This window comes from Symphalangus syndactylus, chromosome 10 (assembly GCF_028878055.3).
Source record: "Symphalangus syndactylus isolate Jambi chromosome 10, NHGRI_mSymSyn1-v2.1_pri, whole genome shotgun sequence".
NCBI lineage: Eukaryota > Metazoa > Chordata > Mammalia > Primates > Hylobatidae > Symphalangus > Symphalangus syndactylus.
This window is the reverse complement of record NC_072432.2, coordinates 41,624,552-41,646,087: the sequence shown is the minus strand read 5'-3', so window position 1 is coordinate 41,646,087 and position 21,536 is coordinate 41,624,552. Positions and strand designations below refer to the sequence as shown.

Here is a 21,536-nt window from a genome sequence, read left to right as displayed (position 1 = left end):
GAGTTCCTAGGAATTCTACTTCCAGCCATAATGGAATAATAGAAATCTGATTTACCCTCTTGTCTTTAAAAAATCAGAAAAATGAACAAAATTCATGAAATAAGTTGTCAGCCATTGAATTTGAGCTAATCCTAGATGCTAATATGTGAGAAAAGGGAAACAAATCAGCTGAGCCCTCAGATTCCTTCAGATTGCGGAGTGGAGCCACAGTCAGAGAGGAACAATTCAAACAGAGGCTGGCAGGCTGGCTATGTTGAAGAGGCAAGGTTCAGTTTTTTGTTTTGTTTTGTTTTTAGATGGAGTTTCGCTCTTGTTGCCCAGGCTGGAGTGCAGTGGCGCAATCTCTGCTCACTGCAATCTCCGCCTCCCGGATTCAAGCGATTCTCCTGCTTTGGCCTCGAAAGTAGCTGGGATTACAGGCATGTGCCACCACGCCTGGCTAATTTTATATTTTTAGTAGTGACGGGGTTTCACCATGTTGGTCAGGCTGGTCTTTAATTGCTGACCTCAGGTGATCTGCCCACCTCAGCCTCCCAAAGTGCTGGAATTACAGGCATGAGCCACCACTTCCAGCCAAAGTTCAGTTTTTGTGTAAGAGAAGGTGATAGGATTTGTAGGACAAAATACTGGAGAAAAAATACTGCTAGAGCTCTGTGGAGAGATTGCCTCAAGTTTTAGCTAAAGAACAAAAGATTAGTGAATTTGAAGAATTTGTGGTAGAAGCTTCCAAATGAAACACAGTGTGGGGAGAAAACAACAAAACAGAACAAAACAAAACCAAAGACTCTGCAAAGTGAATAGAGCACCAATAAGCTTTGGGGCAGTATCAAATGAAATACCATGGATGCAACTGGAGTACCATAAAGAGAAAAGAAAGAAATAGGGCACAAATACTGTAAAATAAGAACGAAAAATGTTAAATTAGATCATGAAAATTTTAAAAATTTCCTCTGCAAAGAATATTCATGGGAATGAAAAGACAAGCCACAGACTGAAAGAAAATACTTGAAAACCTTCTATGTGACAAAGAACTTATATCCAATAAAAGTAAAGAAATTAAGAACGTATTGAAAACTTAGGGAGCTAATTAGGCAAGGTGGCTGCCTAATATTATGTGCGTAATAGTTGTACTGAGTTTTTACAAGGCTCTGTTCTGGACTAAACCATTCCTCCTTTTATACAACTCAGTAAGCCCTCTCTTTTCCCCTCCTTCTCTGGGAATGATCCTTTCATTCCTGACACAGCTGGCTATAAGCTCTGTACGGATGGACACTACTGGACACTGCAAAATGTCACCGCCCAGCTGGCCCTGTCTCCTCTCCATGTGCTGGACCTGGAGACAATAGCCCTTGATTAGTCCCTCCTTCATGCATCAAAGATTTACAACAAACACTTACGGAAATAAATGAAGACAAATCAAATGAGAACAAACAGAGGCTATTTATTCAGAAGTTGCTGTACAAAGGGGTTCAGCCACCATCACTTGCATTTGGCAGAGACTTAAAGGCAAGCAAAGAAGTGGGAAAACCTAATAGTGAAGAAAGACAAGGATCGGGTGTATGCTCTCAGAGCAAGAGGTCATGGAGAACCTGGAGGAAGGCTAACTAAAAGCAGAGCATCTCATATAATTAATTGGGGAAACATATTTGGCTTCTGGTTGGTTCTGAGTTGGGGCGGGTGCTAAAAAACAAAACAAAACAAAACAAAACAAAACATTCATTGGCCAAGTATTGGGGCTGGCTGTAGCAGAGGTTGGAGGTCAGCTTTCTGTTATAATGTATGGTCTGGTCATTGTATCTTTAGCATATTCAGTCTTCCACACTAAAGACTTTTTACCTTTCGACGACTCTCTGGAAACTCAGAATGAATGGCTTTCTTCAGGTTTTGAAAACAGAGGGCTAGTCAATTGAGAAATCACTGTATTTCAACTCAGTGGCTGCCTCTGTCTAGGTGCACAACTTAGTGAATAAAAGCAGACAGAAAAAAAGGAAGGTTGTGAATATATTGATAATTGTCTGTGGTAATATAATTTAGCCTTTCTTTTTTAATCTCTAAAGAAATATAATATTTTTAATGTGCATATGTTTTTAAGTTTAAAATTCAGTTGAATTCATTTCACTGAGCTAGAAATAAATACATCTGAGATAAAAATGTAGTTTCATTTGTGTAAGAGGTAAGAGGGGAGCGTTGTAACCTATGTCAAATGTAGAAAGAGTGCTGACATAGATATGCTAGTCTAGATTGGAAATTTAGAAAGAAAACAAAAGGAAAAGTAGAGATCTTCTGAATGAAGTGTTATCAAAGACTAGATGTAGTTGAGCTCAAGTTGTATTTGTTTTATATAAAATTTTAAAATGTCACAAACATGTTGAAAATAAATTAGGAAAAATTAGGGGTTCAAAATGCTGTATATCAGCCTGGAATTGAGGACTATAATATTCAAAGTCATCACCCTACCATGTACAAAACCAAGAAGAACCACCTAGTGTCCTACAGGTTCCTTTTGGTTCTCAAATTAATTTGAATATATTGCTCCTATGCATATTAGATGTGAAACCACTAACTCAAATTGGAAGAAAAAAATTCTGCTTATTATTCACAATTAATATTAAGTCTTAGCTAAATAATGTTAACTTTAAATAAGCCACATTAGAAAACAATTTGGCAGTATATACCATTAATTTTAACATTTTTCTCTTATTCTTATCAATTTTGTTTAACTAAACTACATTAAGCCTATGTTTCAATATGGTAAAAAAATTGACCGCAATCCTGTTAATGGCTACTTTTTCCTTTAAAGTTTCCAGTGAAATTTTAAACAATTTAGCCTAGTGTTTATTTAAGTTGAATTGAAAAAGCAGGCTTTCCAATTGTTTATGTGATATAACTTAGAAAGGCAAAACATATATATGTGAAAGTCTAGAAAAAAACTCATCACTCAAAATCAACAAGGTAGTAGAACTGGGAATGTATGTTTTACTTTTTGACTTCATTTTAAGTCTTTATCTAACATGTAAACACTGTACAACATAAATGTATTTTATTATGAAGATAAAATTTGAGTCAGGATATTCAATAACTATTCTTAATTCTATTCATAAACCCAAATAGGATACTTAGAAAAATTGGCTATTTTATGATGGATTCAAGATCTTGAAATTATTACATGATTATGAAGTATGCAATGTTAATGCAGAGTACCCTGAATTAGACATAAACAGTCATGCGCCACAGAACATTTCCATCAACAATGGACTGCATATGCAACTGTGATCCTAGAAGATTATGATACTGTATTTTTACTGTACCTTTTCTATGGTCAGATATGCTTAGATACACAAATACTTGCCATGTGTTCAGTTGCCTCCAGTATTCAGCATAGTAACATGCTGTATAGGTTTGTGGCCTAGGAGCAAAAGGCTATAACAAGGCTTAGCTGTAGCCTAGGTGTATATTAGGCTATACCATCTATGTTTGTGTGAGTACACTCTATTATGTTCACATGATGACAAATGCCTCATGCTACAATTCTCAGAATGTGTCTTTATCATTAAGTGATGCATGACACTATTTTAATAGAACTCTCCATGTCTATGTTATAGTATTAATAAATTATTAATAGAGTAGGTATTATGTTAAGGTAACTAATATAATGTGTGCCATTGGACAATTAACTATGCATATTCATTCCTAACTGTATATGAGTGTTTTGAACATATTTTTTTCACTTTTAGTCTCACTAAGAATTATCAAGTTTCTAATGACAACAATTTAAAAGATATTAAAATATTATGAGTTCATTTTGAAGGTTATGTCAAAAATATTGACTGTTATTTGGTAGATGGTCTGTCTCCAAGTATTCACTCTCTGATTTCTGAAGTCTGAATATTCATCTTCTTCTCTTTTCATTGCTAACTCTTAATCTTTAAAGTTAGACTTATCTGCCACTTCCCCAAAGAGCTTCCAAGACTCCTCATATCAGCATGCATGTCCCTACTATATTTTTAGACAACATCCTGTACTTCTCCTTCACAAACCTGATCATGCTCCTGATGACTATCTCCACTGACTTGCCCTTCCTCACTTCCCACATATGCCATATCACATCAAATTTAGCACATTTTTAATACAAATGAAAACCAACATTTTAAATTATCTGTTCATCATATTTTATTATTTTTTAAAAGACTACCCGCAATTGGAAATATCTAAGTCACTGATGACTTAAATTTCTATACATTTCTATTTAGAGATGGAATAAGGCAACACAAAGTAATGGTGTATTTCCTTTCTGATCACAGCATGAAAATAGCCTGCTGAAAGAATTCACTTTGAAAATGCCACAGAACAGACAATGGAAAAATGAGGTAAGTTCTCATTTTTCAGACTTCTGCATAAAAGCTTTTAAACTCATTGACAGCAGCAATATCTTTCATTTCTCCTATCTAAGAGTAAAGAACCATTTCTTAGTAAACAAGCCTTCAGAGAACTCATATGTCTAAGTATATTTGATAGATAAATGAATAACATCAAAACTAATTCTCTGCCTAATGGATGTACAACTTTTCTAGCATCCACTCATCTGTGTGTGAATGCACTGTAAGTGTAGGTGGTCTTGTAGTCAGTTATACTTCAGCTGAGCATGACATGAGGAGTACACAACAAAACAGGCTCCTTGAGGATGCAGTAATGGAGAACAACAAGACAGATAATAATGAGGGATTAGAACACTGCCTCATAAATCTACAGTGAGGCTGACAAGATTTCAGCTTTGAGAATGACCAACCTTTCTCTTACTCCTGTGGTGCAGTGAAAGATGGTAGTCTAATGGGCTCGTTTTACCAAAGCCATTGCCCAGGCAATTCATAATTTTTAAAAGAAAGATTTCTATATTGTTTTATGTTGATCTATAAAATGATAGTGTTTTGGTCTTAATCCAATGTATCTGAACTATTCTCATTGGATTTGGATAAATTATAAAATAACAATTTTAGCTAGTAATTTGCAGAAATTGTTACTACTACACTGGGAATTGACATCACTGTTATATTTATAAGAGTTTGGTCACAATTAGGCTAACTCTTCAGTTCAGGGAAAACTTACCAATATACTTACAACCCAAAGTATACATATAAATAAATGAATTTATGTTTAGAAAAAAACGATTTTAGCTAATTACAAACAGAGTTCTAAACCTGAAACTGATTTTCCAAGGTAAGGAAAATTCTACAAGGAGTCAGTGTTTTGCAGACTATGCTATTAACCTAAGCATTGCATCTGGTTAATTTATACAATTATAATGTTGATTTGCCAGTCATCCAGCTAATTTTGATCAATGATATATTAAAATAAATATGGTAAAAAACAGCCAAAGTCAAACAATTGAGTAATGACACTGGAAAGTATTCATGGATTCTAGACTGCTTTTTGAATAAATATAAGCAAAATTAAGACATGAGAAATTATTTTATTTTAATACTTTAACTGAACAACAGGTTTCAAACTTTGAGTTGACTGAAAATGTCTAATCTCAAGTTATTCATAAAGAACTGACCATATAATCCATAGAGACAGAAAGTAGATTGGTGGTGATGTGGGGCAACATGTGGGGCTTAGGAGTGAATATATATGGGCACAATGTTTGTTTTTTGGGGTGCTGGAAGTGTCTAAAGTTAGATTTTGATATTGTTTACACCACTCTCTTAATGTACTGAAAGTCACTGAATTGTGCATTTAAAATGAATAGATATTTCGACGAAGTTAACAGAAGAAATCACAGCATTTTAATAAAGGCATGTTGTCATATAAGGGATGCTTGTGGGCCTTGAGCTCTTCTAATAGCAAGCATTACTTTTCAGGCTCATAGTTGGTGGAGGTTTTCTGTGAATCGACAGGGATTGACAGGTTAATATAGAGAGGATTTGAATGAGAACCCTTATTCCTTAGCATGCTTAAAGAACAGTGAGCAACATATTACCTCATTTTTTAATAGGTGTTGAAAAGACTTTTGTTGATCTGCTATTGAAAATGATGCCAAAATATTGAGATTTTATAAATCTCCATACTAATTTAAACTAGACTGCCAAAAAGCATCAGTGATGCATATTCACAAATGTATACCATATTTTCAAAGAATTGAAAGCATATCTGAGCCAAAAAGTTTATCAGGATTATATATGAACCCTTAATATGTAATTAAAATTAAAATAGCATATTATAATTTAACATTTCAGGAACTTTATAAATATGTTTACAAGAAAGGTATTGACTATTAAATTTTAAGGCGGCCGATGGAAGTTTGTGTGATTAGAAATTCCTGTTTTAATGTAAATAGCATATTTAGGAATGTGTTGAATTCTCAGTACATACAATACTATTTTTTCCTTAGTAGTGTTATGTTTTATGAAACACACACATAGCGCACACACACACACACACACACACCACACACACACAGAGCTTATAAATCCAGTGGTACACAAGGCCCTATAAGGAAAAGCAAAGGTTACATTGCTCCACTGCTCCTTGTCCCACCCCTAATACTTAAAAAAAAAAATTTCTGTCTCTTTTATTCTGTTGGTTACTTTCACATCACTACATTAGATACTTATAATAGTTAATATACATTGATTAACTGTGAATATTACCTACTGACTTTTGCCATGGTAAGTGAGGATTTAGCACTTTAAGACTGTGGGAACATTAGCCCTGTTCATTTTTTAACTTCATTGTTTTCGTTATTGTGTACTACTGTTTTTAATAGGATCTTGGGAGGAAGAGGGAAAAATCACATATTATCAGTCTGATTAAAATGGAACCTGAAGTTCAAGTGCTTTTTAATAATGGCTTGTAAATTTCAGTCTGCCCTATACTTAACCTGCGACCCTATTCAGGGACTCAGCACTCTTGGTGTCCCGGAAGGGCATTCTTCAGTTAGGGTTGATTCTGGTTTTCCCTCTTCCCATAACTAGTCATAAATCTTACTGGTTTTTCCTCCTGTAAGCCTCTTAGATTTCCCCTTTTCAGGCTTATTTCACCTCATCTGCCTAGTTCAGGTTTGTATAATCTTTATAAAATGATACAAAAGTAAAACTAATTTTCCCCAACGTTTCTAATAATACCTTCATGTCATAGATATCCTTTATTTGAATATACTGTGTCAAATAATATGAAAAAATGGCAATAACTAGATACTTCACAATATATTGTCAACTGACTTTAATTGAATAAGCAGTTGAAATCAAGTGTGAACCATATACATAATGAGTATCATATCAGATTGACACTGCATTCATAATACCAAAAATGTACACCACTCTCACAAACAAAAGTCTTATAGCTGTAGACTTTTCATTACCAGCAAAAGACGCCTCCATTTTGGCTCCTATTGTTTGTCGTAATGACATGAAATGTCCCCTTCCATCCCTCAAGCTGAATGGGCTGTAACTGTGCCAAAGTCTGTACTTATTGATTAGTCACTTTCCAGTATATTAGGATGCACTAGAAAAATTTAGGAGTAAAGAAAATCACACCTATAAAAGTCTTCAGAGAATGTTAGGCTGCATTTAAATACCACACATTCTCATATAAAATAAAATTATAGATTTACATTTTCCTTTTTTTGTTTACCATACACAGTCAGTTTTCAAGACACTTTTGTGAGGCCACCAATAAATATCATTCAGTGAATAAATGAAGATGGCAAGAGAGGAAAAAAAGTACATAGTCTAAAAGTGGGCAGATTAGTTGTAAAGCTGCATTCTTATTTCTGTTACATTTGCATACAAATTGATCTGGAAATCCATCCGCTGACTCCATTAATGAGGTCAAGAACAACATACAGAGTTAATCACACCCTGCTACAGGTTTTTTTTGGCTTACTCTCTCTGGGGATGAAAATTCCAAAGTATGACATCTTGCTTTCTATTGCATTTCCTTTCTTTGTAGAATGATTTCTACCATGAGATCATAATTAAATGTCATTTAGAAGTTCCCTCACTTTTTATTTTTCCTCCTTAACTATTGATGTGTGTCATCCTTGTCACTTTAATTGAACTTTGAGACTTAAATGACACGTGGTGGAATTTGGAATGACAGTATAACATTAATGCATTATTTCAGTCATCTGAGCAAAAATCTGAGTCTTTGAATTGGAATTCGTGCTAAGGAAATAGGAAGTATGAATATATTAAAATTTTCTCTTGCTTCTCTATCCCTATTGTTTCTATGCCATCATGTCATAGATACTCTTTATTTGAAGATACTGTGTCAAATCATATTCTGTAATGTGACAATTAATAAAAAAATTCTATAATTTTTTTATTAGGTAAGGTTTTGAAATATTGCATTTTGTAGTTCAAACATTATTTAAGTACCTCAACACATATTTACATAATATGCAATGGAATTGGGTAAACAAAAAGCTTTGGTAAATATTTCCCACACGGTGTATATTAACTTTTTCTTTCAGACCCTAAGGCTTCTCTGTTAACCCCCATCAGGATTTTATTTGCCATAAAATTGATAATAAAATTTGCTTTCTCCTCTAACAAGATTCTTTCTGTAGACATTACAGTGAATATTTGATAAACTGCTTTTAGCAGTCCTGATTATTCTCTAAACAAAGATGATGTTGTTTAATAAGATATGGAAGGCTAAATAAACACATGGTTAGTCAATTTTACATATGGCTGATTTCTCTCTGTTCAACTGCTATTTTACCATATTCTGTAAATATAAAGTTTATATACTGAAATTTAAAACAGCAGAAGGACATTACCTAAATCTGGTTTCCCATGAAAAACTAAGTACTATGCTTTAAGACTATTAAAATCAATTGTTAAAGTGTTTAAAATTTATATGTATTCAAATCATGTTTCTAAATTTTTATCAGTAGAAAAGGATACGACTTTATTTCTTAATTAATTTATTGTTCCCCCAAATCTTTTTAGATTGAATTAGTAAAGAAAAATCAGGTGTCACATTATCTATAATTATGATTCTATTAGAAATACTTGAAATCTATTTGAAGGAGACTAGTCTTAATAACAGTGATGAAGATCTCATCAACACACTTCACACGCATCACCTACGTTTTCCATTCAGTGTTGTCCAACATCTTTACAAAATTCACAAGGCTAGAACTGCACTGAGAACTTTTTTTGGTCTGTTTTACATAGTTTTAGATAACAAAATATTATTGCTATTATAATAAAATATTACAATATATTTTATTAAATGTATATTATTATAATAAAATATGTATTGATGTGATAAGAGTTCCAGTTGTGAGTTACATTAAATCATGTGTTACTAATATACAAACAAAAAACATAAAATAAACAGGCACTTATGTAAGGCTACCCTGTGCCACAGCTGGTTCCCAATTAGTGGAAGTGAATAGTCCACTATCATGATAGCCTTGAATTCTTCTATTTGAAGTTTAGCTATTATGTGAAAAAGACAAATTATAATCTGATTATGCTTTCAAAGATTGATAAATCACAGTCATACCTGCAAGACAGGCAGAATGGGCATACAGTACTGCTGCCTATGTGGATGGTGCCTCTTGGGGTTGTGCACTGCACAATGGACACAACCATGTGTGGCAGCCCTGAGTGTGATGACGTCATCTTTCTTGGGGAAAATTTTAATAGTTAGCCCTTCCAGATCTTTCTGTACCTTATGCCTTTGCTCCAGGAGGCTGCCATTGATGCATGACCTTAGCAGGGTCCCATGCTCTCTAGCTTCCAAAGGAATGCATTAGCAACAATTGGGAGGACTGTGGTAGAGAAAGATCAAGGTGTTTATTCTACAGCTTTCTTCTTGTTGGGACAATATTTTATCAGCCATTTTGTTATTTCTGTTGCTACAGCTAGAGTCATGCAGTCAAATTCTCTAGATCCTAGTAACACTTTTTCAATGCCTTGCACCTTCAATTTTAGTAGCATTAATACAAAAGCCAAAATTGACAAATGGGATCAAATTAAACTAAAGAGCTTCTGCACAGCAAAAGAAACTACCATCAGAGTGAACAGGCAACCTACACAATGGGAGAAAATTTTTGCAATCTACTCATCTGACAAAGGACTAATATCCGGAATCTACAAAGAACTCAAACAAATTTACAAGAAAAAAAAAACAATCCCATCAAAATTGGGCAAAGGACATGGACAGACACTTCTCAAAAGAAGACATTTATGCAGCTAAAAAACACATGAAAAAATGCTCATCATCACTGGCCATCAGAGAAATGCAAATCAAAATCACAGTGAGATATCATCTCACACCAGTTAGAATGGCCATCATTAAAAAGTCAGGAAACAACAGGTGCTGGAGAGGATGTGGAGAAATAGGAACACTTTTACACTGTTGGTGGGACTGTAAACTAGTTCAACCATTGTGGAAGTCAGTGTGGCGATTCCTCAAGGAACTAGAACTAGAAATACCATTTGACCCAGCCATCCCATTACTGGGTATATACCCAAAGGACGATAAATCATGCTTCTATAAAGACACATGCACACGTATGTTTATTGCGGCACTATTCACAATAGCAAAGACTTGGAACCAACCCAAATGTCCATCAATGATAGACTGGATTAAGAAAATGTGGCACATATACACCATGGAATACTATGCAGCCATAAAAAAGGAAGAGTTCATGTCCTTTCTAGGGACATGGATGAAGCTGGAAACCATCATTCTCAGCAAACTATTGCAAGAACAAAAAACCAAACACCACATGTTCTCAGTCATAGATGGGAATTGAACAATGAGAACACTTGGACACAGGAAGAAGAACATCACAGACTGGGGCCTTTTGTTTTAAATGAGATGTAATCTTTCATTTTTTCCTGGAATTATCTCAAATCTTGCGCTCTCTCTCTATCTATATATATATAGGGAGATAGTTCTCTCTCTCTCTCTCTCTATATATATATATTTATATATATATATACACATATATATACATACATACATATATAGATAGATAGATATAGATATATCGATATAGATATATAGCAAGGGTATGAGGATAAGAATATATATATGCCAGGTGTTGAGGATGTGTTCCTCTTATAGTCACATAGTATCTACCAGATGTTCCGTATTATTCTTTTAGTCAGACTTGCCTAATGCAGCTCATGCCATGCACCTGGGCCATCTCTTCCCTTTCTGCTGATTAGTCATCTGACTTTGTACCCTTTCTCTCATTTATTGAAAAGTTGAGCACTTTGATTATAGTCTTCTTTTCCACCCTAAACGTCAATATCCTGGATGACTTTAGTATCTACATATAAGACCTACCCTATACCAGTCATTTTAAAGAGACAACACATGTTTGAGCCAAAGCTATGGACTGTGTAGTCTGCCTGCCTTCCCATTTCTGAACCGGAAAGCTTCATTCACAACCACCAAAGAAAGTTACTAAACTGTCAGTGTCTTAATTTTCTCATAAGTGAAACAAGGATAATTATAATTTCTGAATTTAAGATTGTTGAGAGAAATAAATAAGTAGGGCCAGGCATGGTGGCTCACCGCTGTAATCTCAACAGTTTGGGAGGCCGAGGTAGGTGGATCTCCTGAGGTCAGGAGTGTGAGACCAACCTGGCCAACATGGTGAAACCTCATCTCTACTAAAACACAAAAATTAGCCCAGCGTAGTGGCAGGCACGTGTAATCCCAGCTACTCAGGAGGCTGAGGCAGGAGAATCGCTTGAACACAGGAGGCGGAAGTTGCAGTGAGCCAAGATAGCCAAGGTAGCATCATTGCACTCCAGCTTGGGGGCAACAGCAAAACTTCGTCAAGAAAAAGAAAGAAAGGAAGAAAGAAAGAAAGAAAAAGAAAGAAAGAAAGAAAGAAAGAAAGAAAGAAAGAAAGAAAGAAAGAAAGAAAAGGAAGGAGAGAAGGAGAAAGAAGGAAAGAAAGAGAAAGAAAGAAAAGAAAGAAGGAAGGAAGGAAGGAAGGAAGGAAGGAAGGAAGGAAGGAAGGAAGGAAAGAAAGAAAGAAAGAAAGAAAGAAAGAAAGAAAGAAAGAAAGAAAGAAAGAAAGAGAAAGAAAGAAAGAAAGAAAGAGAAAGAAAGAAAGAAAGAAAGAGAAAGAAAAGATAAAATGTACCAAAAATGAGTCTGGATCCTCATAGACTCTCAACAAACTTTATTGTTATTATTATTAATTACTTTATCATCATTCATATCTCCACAGCAACCCACCCTTAAAGTCAGATCTTGAATCTGTCATCACCTCAAATTGATGAGCCTATAAAAATCACTATCTCAACCTCCTTTCTTCCAGCTCACGTGTTCAATGGCAGCCCTATGACTTCATTCACTTTTTTGGAGACTTTCAGTCACTGACATTGGTGACTGAATTCCCAGGAGATAGGCCTGTTCTTCTATGCTAATCATACTTGGATTAAGTTCCTAGGAGCATCATTTCAAGAACATGCTTGCCAATGTCTCAAATTGTTTTATGCCTCTATCTTTTTCGTCACACTTGCCTGGACAAAAATCATAGCCCTGAATGAAACCAAATAAAATGAACTCAGATGGAGCCAAATTTAGCCAGGGGTGTTCCCCAGAAGCTGAGGATTGTTGAGTATGGTTATGAAAAAAGCAGACTCGCATTCTATTACAAAGATATATGCACACATATGTTCATTGCAGCACTATTCACAAGAGCAAAGACATGGAATCTACTCAAATCCCGATCAGTGATAGACTGGATAAAGAAAATGTGGTATGTATACACCATGGAATACTATGCAGCCATAACAAAGAATGAGATCATGTCCTTTGGAGGGATGTGGATGGAGCTGGAAGCCATTATCCTCAGCAAACTAATGTAAGACCAGAAAACTAAACACCACATGTTCTCACTTAAAGTGGGAGCTGAACAATGAGAACACATGGACACAGGGAGGGGAACAACACACACTGGGGGCCTGTAACGGGTGGAGTGGGGAGAAGGAGAGCATTGAGAAGAATAGGTAATGCATGCTGGGCTTAATACCTAGGTGACAGGTTGATAGGTGCAGCAAACCGCCATGGCACATGTGTACCTCTGTAACAAACCTGCACATCCTGCACATGTATCACGGCACTTAAAATACAAATAAAAATTAAGAATAAAAAAAGGAAAAAGCAGATTGGTTGAACCATTAGCTAATAATCACCAATTTCCACAAAGCCCTACAAATAGCTGTGGTTCCTAAAATATAAAAAAATAGAAATCCTATCACAAAGACTCCCTTCAAAACCTGTCCAAATTACTATTGTCTTTTTCTTCTTCCCTGCTGCTTCAAGGCAGGAGCAGCTCCTGGTGCCTCAGGCCAGTGCCTGTGGTGCTGCATGACCACCCATTATTCCTTCTCAGGGGCTTTACCCACCAACTATTTCTTTACTTTTCTTTTGCAGACTCTTCCTGTCCCCGGAGTCTTTCAGTCTTTAAACATAACTTTTTTCTTGGATTTTACTACTTTTTCCACTTAGAATCCTCTATCACTCCTTTCCCACATAGCCAAATTGTCTGAGTTTTTAAATATTTGCCAGAGATTCATGTATATTTTGTACTATGTTGCCGATGCATATTTTTGACAATGTTTATAGGCATATTCCCTTTTTTTGATGTAAAGAGGTTTTAACATGTTTCGAATATCTTCTTTGATCTTGTTATTTCTCCTTCATCTCCCTATAGCCATGTTAGGAAACCGGAAACATTTTCCACACCTCCCTTGCTTCATCCCTTATTAAAAATCCATATTGCTGAGTGCTACTTCCCTTTTGAGGCAGTCTTCCCTTTGCATAGATGTTGTGACACTGTCCTGGTTTCTTCCCAACTCTGTAACTTCCCAGTCACTTATGTTTGCTGTCTTCTATTGGGCAGTACATTTTAGAATCCCTGATGGCTATTATACAGCCTGTTATTGACTTATGATATATTTTCTCAGTAAGCTTCCCCATCCATACATCCATAACTGTCTTCCATTATGACATCTATGCAGATGATCTCAAATTTGGCTGAGGAACAGCTTTTAAATTTTTACATTGATCTCTAATTTTAAAAATCTAAAATACTAACAGTTATAACCTATCACGATTTAATGTTAGAAGTTCCAAACAAGTTGCTACTTTTAAAAATAAACAGATTGTGTTTCAAAGGCAGCACACTCTGAAATTATATATTAATAAGGAATGAGTTAAGAAACATTCTTTTGAAAATAAGAATAAAAATCTATGGACTCATGCAGAACTATTTGTTCCAAGACACGTTCGAAGATTATAAGAGAGGATGCTGATTTGTTATTCTCTAAAACAGTGGTATACGCACTTGCCTGAGTCATCACACTTGACTCCTTAAACAATTTATTCTTCCTTTTCAGTGTTATTTTCACTAACAATACAAAGCAGAATCCTCAAGAATACAGACAAAGTGATGCACATTTACTGTATGTGCTGGCTCTGGTTCAATGAAATAAAGTATTAGCGTGCTGCACCCATTAACTATGTAACAAACCTGCACATTGTGCACATGTACCCTAAAACTTATAGTAATAATAAAAATAAAATAAAATAAAATAAAATTTAGTGTTTTAAAAAAAGAAATAAAGTATTAGCAGGATGGGCAGAAAATATACTGCAATCACTATTTCAAAACAGTGGATGTTTAAAGTGATATTTAAAGTTTAAAGTGATATTTAAAGATGATACAAGTAACTATAATTTCTCTTCGTGTTAATATCACCTTTTTTTTACAAAAATGCTGAATTTATAGAAGCCACTATCTATGTGGTGAGTGGTTACAGGGGGGTCATCCAACATTTTTTGGTCCGCCAGAAACCTGGTCTTCAGCAAAAGAAAAAAAAAAAGAGAGAGAGAGAAAAGAGAAAAAGACAATGTAAGCACAGTAATTTCTAACCTACAAAGAATATTCTTCTTTCATTTGCAGTTGCCATCTCTTGTAAGAACTGAATTTCTTTCTTTCTTTCTTTCTTTCTTTCTTTCTTTCTTTCTTTCTTTCTTTCTTTCTTTCTTTCTTTCTCTGTTTCTTTCTTTCCTTCCTTCCTTCCTCCCTCCCTCCCTTCTTTCATTCTTTCTTTCTTTCTTCCTTCCTTCCTTCCTTCTTTTTTTTCTTGAGATGGAGTCTTGCTCTGTTGCCCAGGCTGGAGTGCAGTGGCACTATCTCGGCTCACTGCAACCTCTGCCTCCTAGGTTCAAATGATTCTCCTGCCTCAGCTTCCAAGTAGTTGGGATTACAGGCGCACCACCATGCCCGGCTACTTTTTGTATTTTTAGTAGAGACAGAGTTTCGCCATGTTGCCCAGGCTGCTCTTGAACTCCTGGCCTCATGTGATCTGTCTGCCTCGGCCTCCCAAATGCTGGGATTACAGGTGTGAGCCACTGCACCAGGTCTCTTCTGTTAATTTCTAAAAGGATCTGACCATTTCTTCTGCCTGGGTTCAGGCTAATTTTGGCCTGCAGCCCGGACCTGCAACACATATCTTGTGAAAAAACTGTAACTAGTTTAACTGGCTCACAAAATACGAAGCCCTGCTGTCTTCTTTTCTGTGTACACTGTGTACACAGTTAGCCCTATTCTGCTTCAATATTGATAGCCAACTCTTCAATTCATGACCTTGCTGCTTAAAGATAAGTTCTACAAACATGCTGCTCTCTCCATAGTCCCATTGCTTTGTTTAATCTTTCCAGTGTCAGCTTAAGTCACTACTCTGAGAAACCTTCCTTGAATTTTCATAAGTGGTTGGAAAACTCTCTGTCTCTCTCTCTCTTTGTTTTTCTCTCTCTTTGTTTCTCTCTCTCTCTCTCATATTTCTGTCACCATATCTGGGGCCCTTTCTCAGGTACAGTTAATATGTACTCCAGTAGTGATCTCCTACAGTTCTGTATTCATAGCAAATAACTTTGTCATTTAAAGGTTTAATTGTCAATTACTCCATTGCAACTGCAAGTTCCAGGAACTCAAAGCTCTGTTAATTTCCTTATATTTAAATCACCAGTGCCTATTCAATTTATATATTTGAGTAAAGTTAAAGAAAAAAGTTGGGAAAAATAATAATTTCCTTTCAAAAAGAAATAGGCAAAAATTTACTTGTTTGGTGAAAAGAAACCTTTAATCATTTCAACAGAGTTTATTAATGATATTACTTACTAATATCATTTCTAATAATAACTCACAATGTAATGAGCAGGATGTAAAGATTACAAATGCATTAAAATCTCAGAATTCATTGCCATATACTTCATCCATGTAAACAAAAACCACTTGTACCCCAAAAGCTATTGAAATACATATATTCAATATATGTTATACATTCAATATATATATATTCAATTTATACATAGAAAATATATATTCAATTTATTTTATATATTAAATATATATTCAATTTATTTTATATATAATAAATTATTCAATTTATTTTATGTATGCATATATAGATATAAAATCACAGCGAAATAAAAAATATATGTTAGACTACAACTCCAAAGACTCAAGACTTGAAATACACTGCAATTTTAATACTAATTAGTTGATTTTATGCCCCTGACTGATTCTCTAATTTTACTGAACTTCAATTTCCCATTTTAAAATTGAGCAGGGTTGGAGTAAACTGGTGGTTAATGTTGTATTAGTTTCCTGAGGCGGCTGTAACAAATTACTGAAATCACTTTGGTTTAAAAGAAGAGAAATGTATGATTTATAGTTCTGAAGACCAGAATTCCCAAATCAGTGTCTCTAGGCCAAAGTCAAGGTGTCAGCAGGTGGCATGCCCTCTGGCAGTGGGGAATCTGTTCTTGTCCTCTTCCAGCTTCTGGTGGTTGTTGGCACTCCTTGTCTTTTGCCTGCTTCACTCCAGTCTTCAAGATCAGCATCTTTAAAGCTCTCTGCTCCATCTTCACATGACCTTCCATAAGTCAAGCCTCCTTCTAACTCTCTTTTTTATAAGGATACATGTGATGGCATGTAGGGTCTACCAGGATAATCTCCCCATCTCAGCATCCTTTACTTAATCACATCTTCAAAGAAACATTTTCCAGATGAGGTAACATTTACAAATTTCAGAGATTAAGGCATGATATTGGGGGAAGGGAGCATTTTTTAGCCTTTCACATTAGGCTTATTCATTACTACTGCTGCTACTACTGACATTGCTACTACTCATAGTATTGGAGGCCTCTCTCTACATGAAGTATTATAAGGACACCGTACATGTTAAACACATAAAGCAGAACTGCTTTGTTAGAAGCAAAGGTGGTCACAGCCAATCTTTCTCTATCTTTCCCCTTCCATTGTCCTGGTTCTACCCTTCTCCACAGTTGATATTGAACCCCTATGGTACTTAAGAGTATGCGAACTACTTGATTGGATTATTTTTTAAAATTCTTCATAGAAATTAAGTTGATATAGTATTCCAGCTGGCATAGCATATAATTTAATTTATAATAAAGTAACTAAAATATTCTGGAAATGAGCAATAATATTTTAAGTTGTCTAAGAAACCATATATATTCAGATATAAAGAAATTAACTTACTAAGAACATCATTCTACAATAAGCATCTATTACTTGGGTGGGTTAATCTGCAATAATACTATACAAGGCTGTGAAAAGTGCAGAATATTAAATGGATATAAATTATCCAATTAAAAACATTAATATTATGGTATTCAAGTTCTTATTTATTAGTAAGGAAATGCATATTTTAAGCTGTAGGCATTCTGTTTATTAATTTGCAGATTTTCCCAGTTTGCTATTTACATTTATTTATGGAGACTATTACTAAAATTTGATGTGATTAATGTATAATGTTTTATCTATTATTTTGCATCTAGTATTAAACCTAGGTAGGTCTTCAATTGCCAGCACTTGGCTTTCTCCCTATCAAGTAATAGACCTTCAAAAATAATGGCCAAATTAATGATTTTATTTCAAGATAGTCCTTATTATCTTCTAGTACATATATGGCATAATTTTCTGACATTTGAAATTTTAACACATCTGAAATTTATTTTGCGACATATGTGGCAGGGACCCAACCTTGTTTTTTTCCAAATAGAAAATGTTTCCTATACTATTTTCTAATTAACCACTGAAATCTCCAGTGATGTAACATGTCTGTTGTATAATATTCTGTATGTTTATATATAATCAGTTCTATTTGTTAATGCTGTAAACTTTCTGCACTACTCCTTTTATCTGTCCATTTACGAAGACAGCATACTCTTGCTTCAACATTTTATTACGTGGGTGAATACTTCACTAACAATCTCAAAATTAAGTGAATGAAAATACTATTGCAAAATTTTATTGTGAAGACTTAATGAAGAAAGTTTTACACATACAGATTTTCAATTATTTTCCTTCAAGTCTTTCTTTTTATGATATCCTTGTGACATAGCCTCTTATTTGAAATAACAAAGGTCTGAGTTCTTTATGACTCATCCCTCAATTTATAAAGTGTTCTTGCTGGATTTTAAGCTTGCTTTTTGACTTACTATGTGTTTAAGTAAAAGAGCACATAAATTATTAAATGTGAAGCAAGCAATCAATAATTATCTATCAAATTACAAAGGAAATGTATCATAATTAAACTGAAGAAAATTTGATGCTACCTATATAAACAGAAACACTTCTTGCAGAATATAATTACCCAGCCTGCTAAGTAGCAAATAGTGTTCAAGCAATATTTGTTAAATACATTAAATCACATTTTAATATTTAATATTTATCATGTAATCACATACTTATTGTTATGTCTTAACATTTTTCTATCTGTATTTTCCACTTGCTTTATGCCTGGCCCATGTTAGGAGCTCAGTAAATGTCAAGTACATTAATCTTCTGCAAAGATTGCATAAACAGGTTAACTAGAAACCTACAACCAATGTGAGGATAGCCATGTGTCCCAGGAAGTCACCATGAACCAATGGCTTTGCCTAATGAGAAAGATATTTTAGATAGAGTGCAGGAAAAAACATTCTCTTCTGACAAAAATTCACTTTGTTCTAATTGTGCTCTCTATTTATAGGAGAGAGGAAAATGCAATGGTGAGACTTAGAAAGTAATTGCGCAGCAGTTTTAGAGATTATACTCTGGAAGAAGTGAAAAATTTATTTTTCAAAATACGAATGAAAAAAATCCTTCAAAAATTTTGTTCTTAATATAACTCACAAGTGAGAGCTTTTAAAAGTAGAAATGTTAGGGGCCGGGCGTGGTGGCTCACTCCTGTAATCCCAGCACTTTGGGAGGCTGAGGCGGGCAGATCACGAGGTCAGGAGATGGAGACCATCCTGGCTAACACGGTGAAACACCGTCTCTACTAAAAAAACACAAAAAATTAGCTGGGCCTGGTGGCAGGCACCTATAGTCCCAGCTACTTGGGAGGCTGAGGCAGGAGAATGGTGTGAACCTGCCAGGCGGTGAGCCGAGATCACGCCACTGCACTCCAGCCTGGGCAACAGAGTGAGACTCCATCAAAAAAAAAAAAAAAAAAGAAAAAGTAGAAATGTTAAACACTTCGTATATTAATTTATAAAAAAAAAATAGATAAAAAGTGGCCAGGCGCAGTGGCTCATGCCTATAATCCCAGTACTTTGGGAGGCCGAGGTGGGCGGATCATGACGTCAAGAAATCGAGACCATCCTGGCTAACACAGTGAAACCCCGTCTCTACTAGAAATACAAAAAATTAGCCAGGCGTGGTGGCGGGCGCCTGTAGTCCCAGCTACTCGGGAGGCTGAGGCAGGAGAATGGCGTGAACCCAGGGTGTGGAGCTTGCAGAGAGCCGAGATCGCGCCACTGCACTCCAGCCTGGGTGACATAGTGAAGGCTCTGTCTCAAATAAATAAATAAGTAGTCAGATAAAAAATATAAATATCTGTTATAATTACAGTGGTCTGGAATGCATTGACACATGGGGAAAACATGGGAGAGCAGCAGGATCTTACCGCACACACTATAACTTTTAAGTAAGTTGAAGAGTTAAACTATGAAATCAATACACAATGATCGAGATTAGAAAGTTAAAAAGCCTTGCCTATCAAAAGAAAGGACAATCCTTGACCATGGTTGAATTGACCAGGTCAGAAGAAGCCTTGCTTCCACTTTGGCATCTTGGAGGGCTCACTCTGCAGAAGCTCTTTTTGGGATGCTGCCTCACAGAACCCAGTCACGGTGCTGTGAAACTCATAAAAAGGCCTTATGCATTTGCTCTCATTGGCAGATCCAGCTTTTTCAGCCTTTAAGTGATCCCCATCTTCCAGCTTTGTAACTGAAGAAACCCATGAATAATTGCAGACTCTAAACTTTCTAGTCAAAGCCAGATGCTGAGTCTTTTTAAAGTGAAGTCTGATGCAGAAAAGCAGAGACGAGCCATATCAGCAATGTTCTCTATGGATTCCTGACTTCAAGAATCCATGGGTATAACAAATGTTCAAATGTTTATTGTTTCCAATAACATATTTATCGAAATAGATATTTCTCGTTTAATGGAAATAAGCTTAGTGTTTCTTCTGCAGCTATAGATAACCAAAATAGATAATAATAACTACAACAATGGCAAATGTGAAATAAAAATAGAGTCCTAAGCCCCCCAGACAGAATTAAAGGACTCTTTGTGGCAGAAAAGAGCCCCTCCAAAACCTGGAAAAATGAAATTTCCCAGCTTTGATAAGGTAAGAGGTCAGTCCCGTCTTAACACTACCCTACCTCAATAACCATTTCAGGACTGTGTTTTCTACTATTAAACAGAAACCAGTTCCTGAAAAACAGTGTCTGGAAGATTTCTCCACACATAACCTGATGCCAGGGCCGACCTCCCCTCCCTTCTCACAGTTTTGCTGTGACAGCTGACAAGCCTCACAAGGCATTCCACCCTGATAGCTGACCACCAAGCACAGGCTGGTTCTGGCCAGTCCACAGAGGCTGAGTGCAAGATGCCTTTGTGTCCTGTTATTCACCTTTTGACACAAAGAGCCAAGTTTCACTTTATTTTAAAGTTAAATTTGTACCCCAAAGTAAATATGGGACATAGAAATCATGTAGGTTTATTCACTCATCATATATTTGGTTTCTCTCTCAAATATTCAAAGATTCTCTTATAATCTGCTGAATAGGTATGTATAGCTAACTCCATTGGGTGTAAATCCTAGGCTTCCTTCCTCCTTTTGTTTGTCTCAAAAGCCTCTGCTTTAGGTTTTGGCCAGTGGCTTCGTTTTCCAACCTACAGGTTGTAACCCTTTATAGGAAATAAAGCTCTCCTTTTTCTTCCTCCACAGATCTCATGGTTTTTTTGTTTAAAAAAAAGGATTCTTTTGTGCTTACTATGTGTCAAAGACTGTTCTAGTTGTGTTAATTAAAATACTTTAATCCTCAAAACATAGGTGGGAAGCCATGAAGTCATTCAAGGTCTATAGTTGAAAGTTCTGTTGTTTCCTGACTTTTTAATGATTGCCATTCTAACTGGTGTGAGATGGTATCTCATTGTGGTTTTGATTTGCATTTCTCTGATGGCC

At 35.5% G+C, this 21,536-nt stretch overlaps 1 long non-coding RNA gene across 1 annotated transcript in view; it reads left to right on the top strand.

The window, feature by feature from the left end:
* The window catches only part of LOC134731628 (uncharacterized), a 324,197-nt gene that overhangs the window by 103,567 nt on the left and 199,094 nt on the right, over positions 1-21,536 (top strand). The window contains exon 2 of the long non-coding RNA XR_010114064.1: positions 4,302-4,367. This is a non-coding gene — a long non-coding RNA (uncharacterized lncRNA). The remainder of the gene's footprint in view (positions 1-4,301; positions 4,368-21,536) is intronic.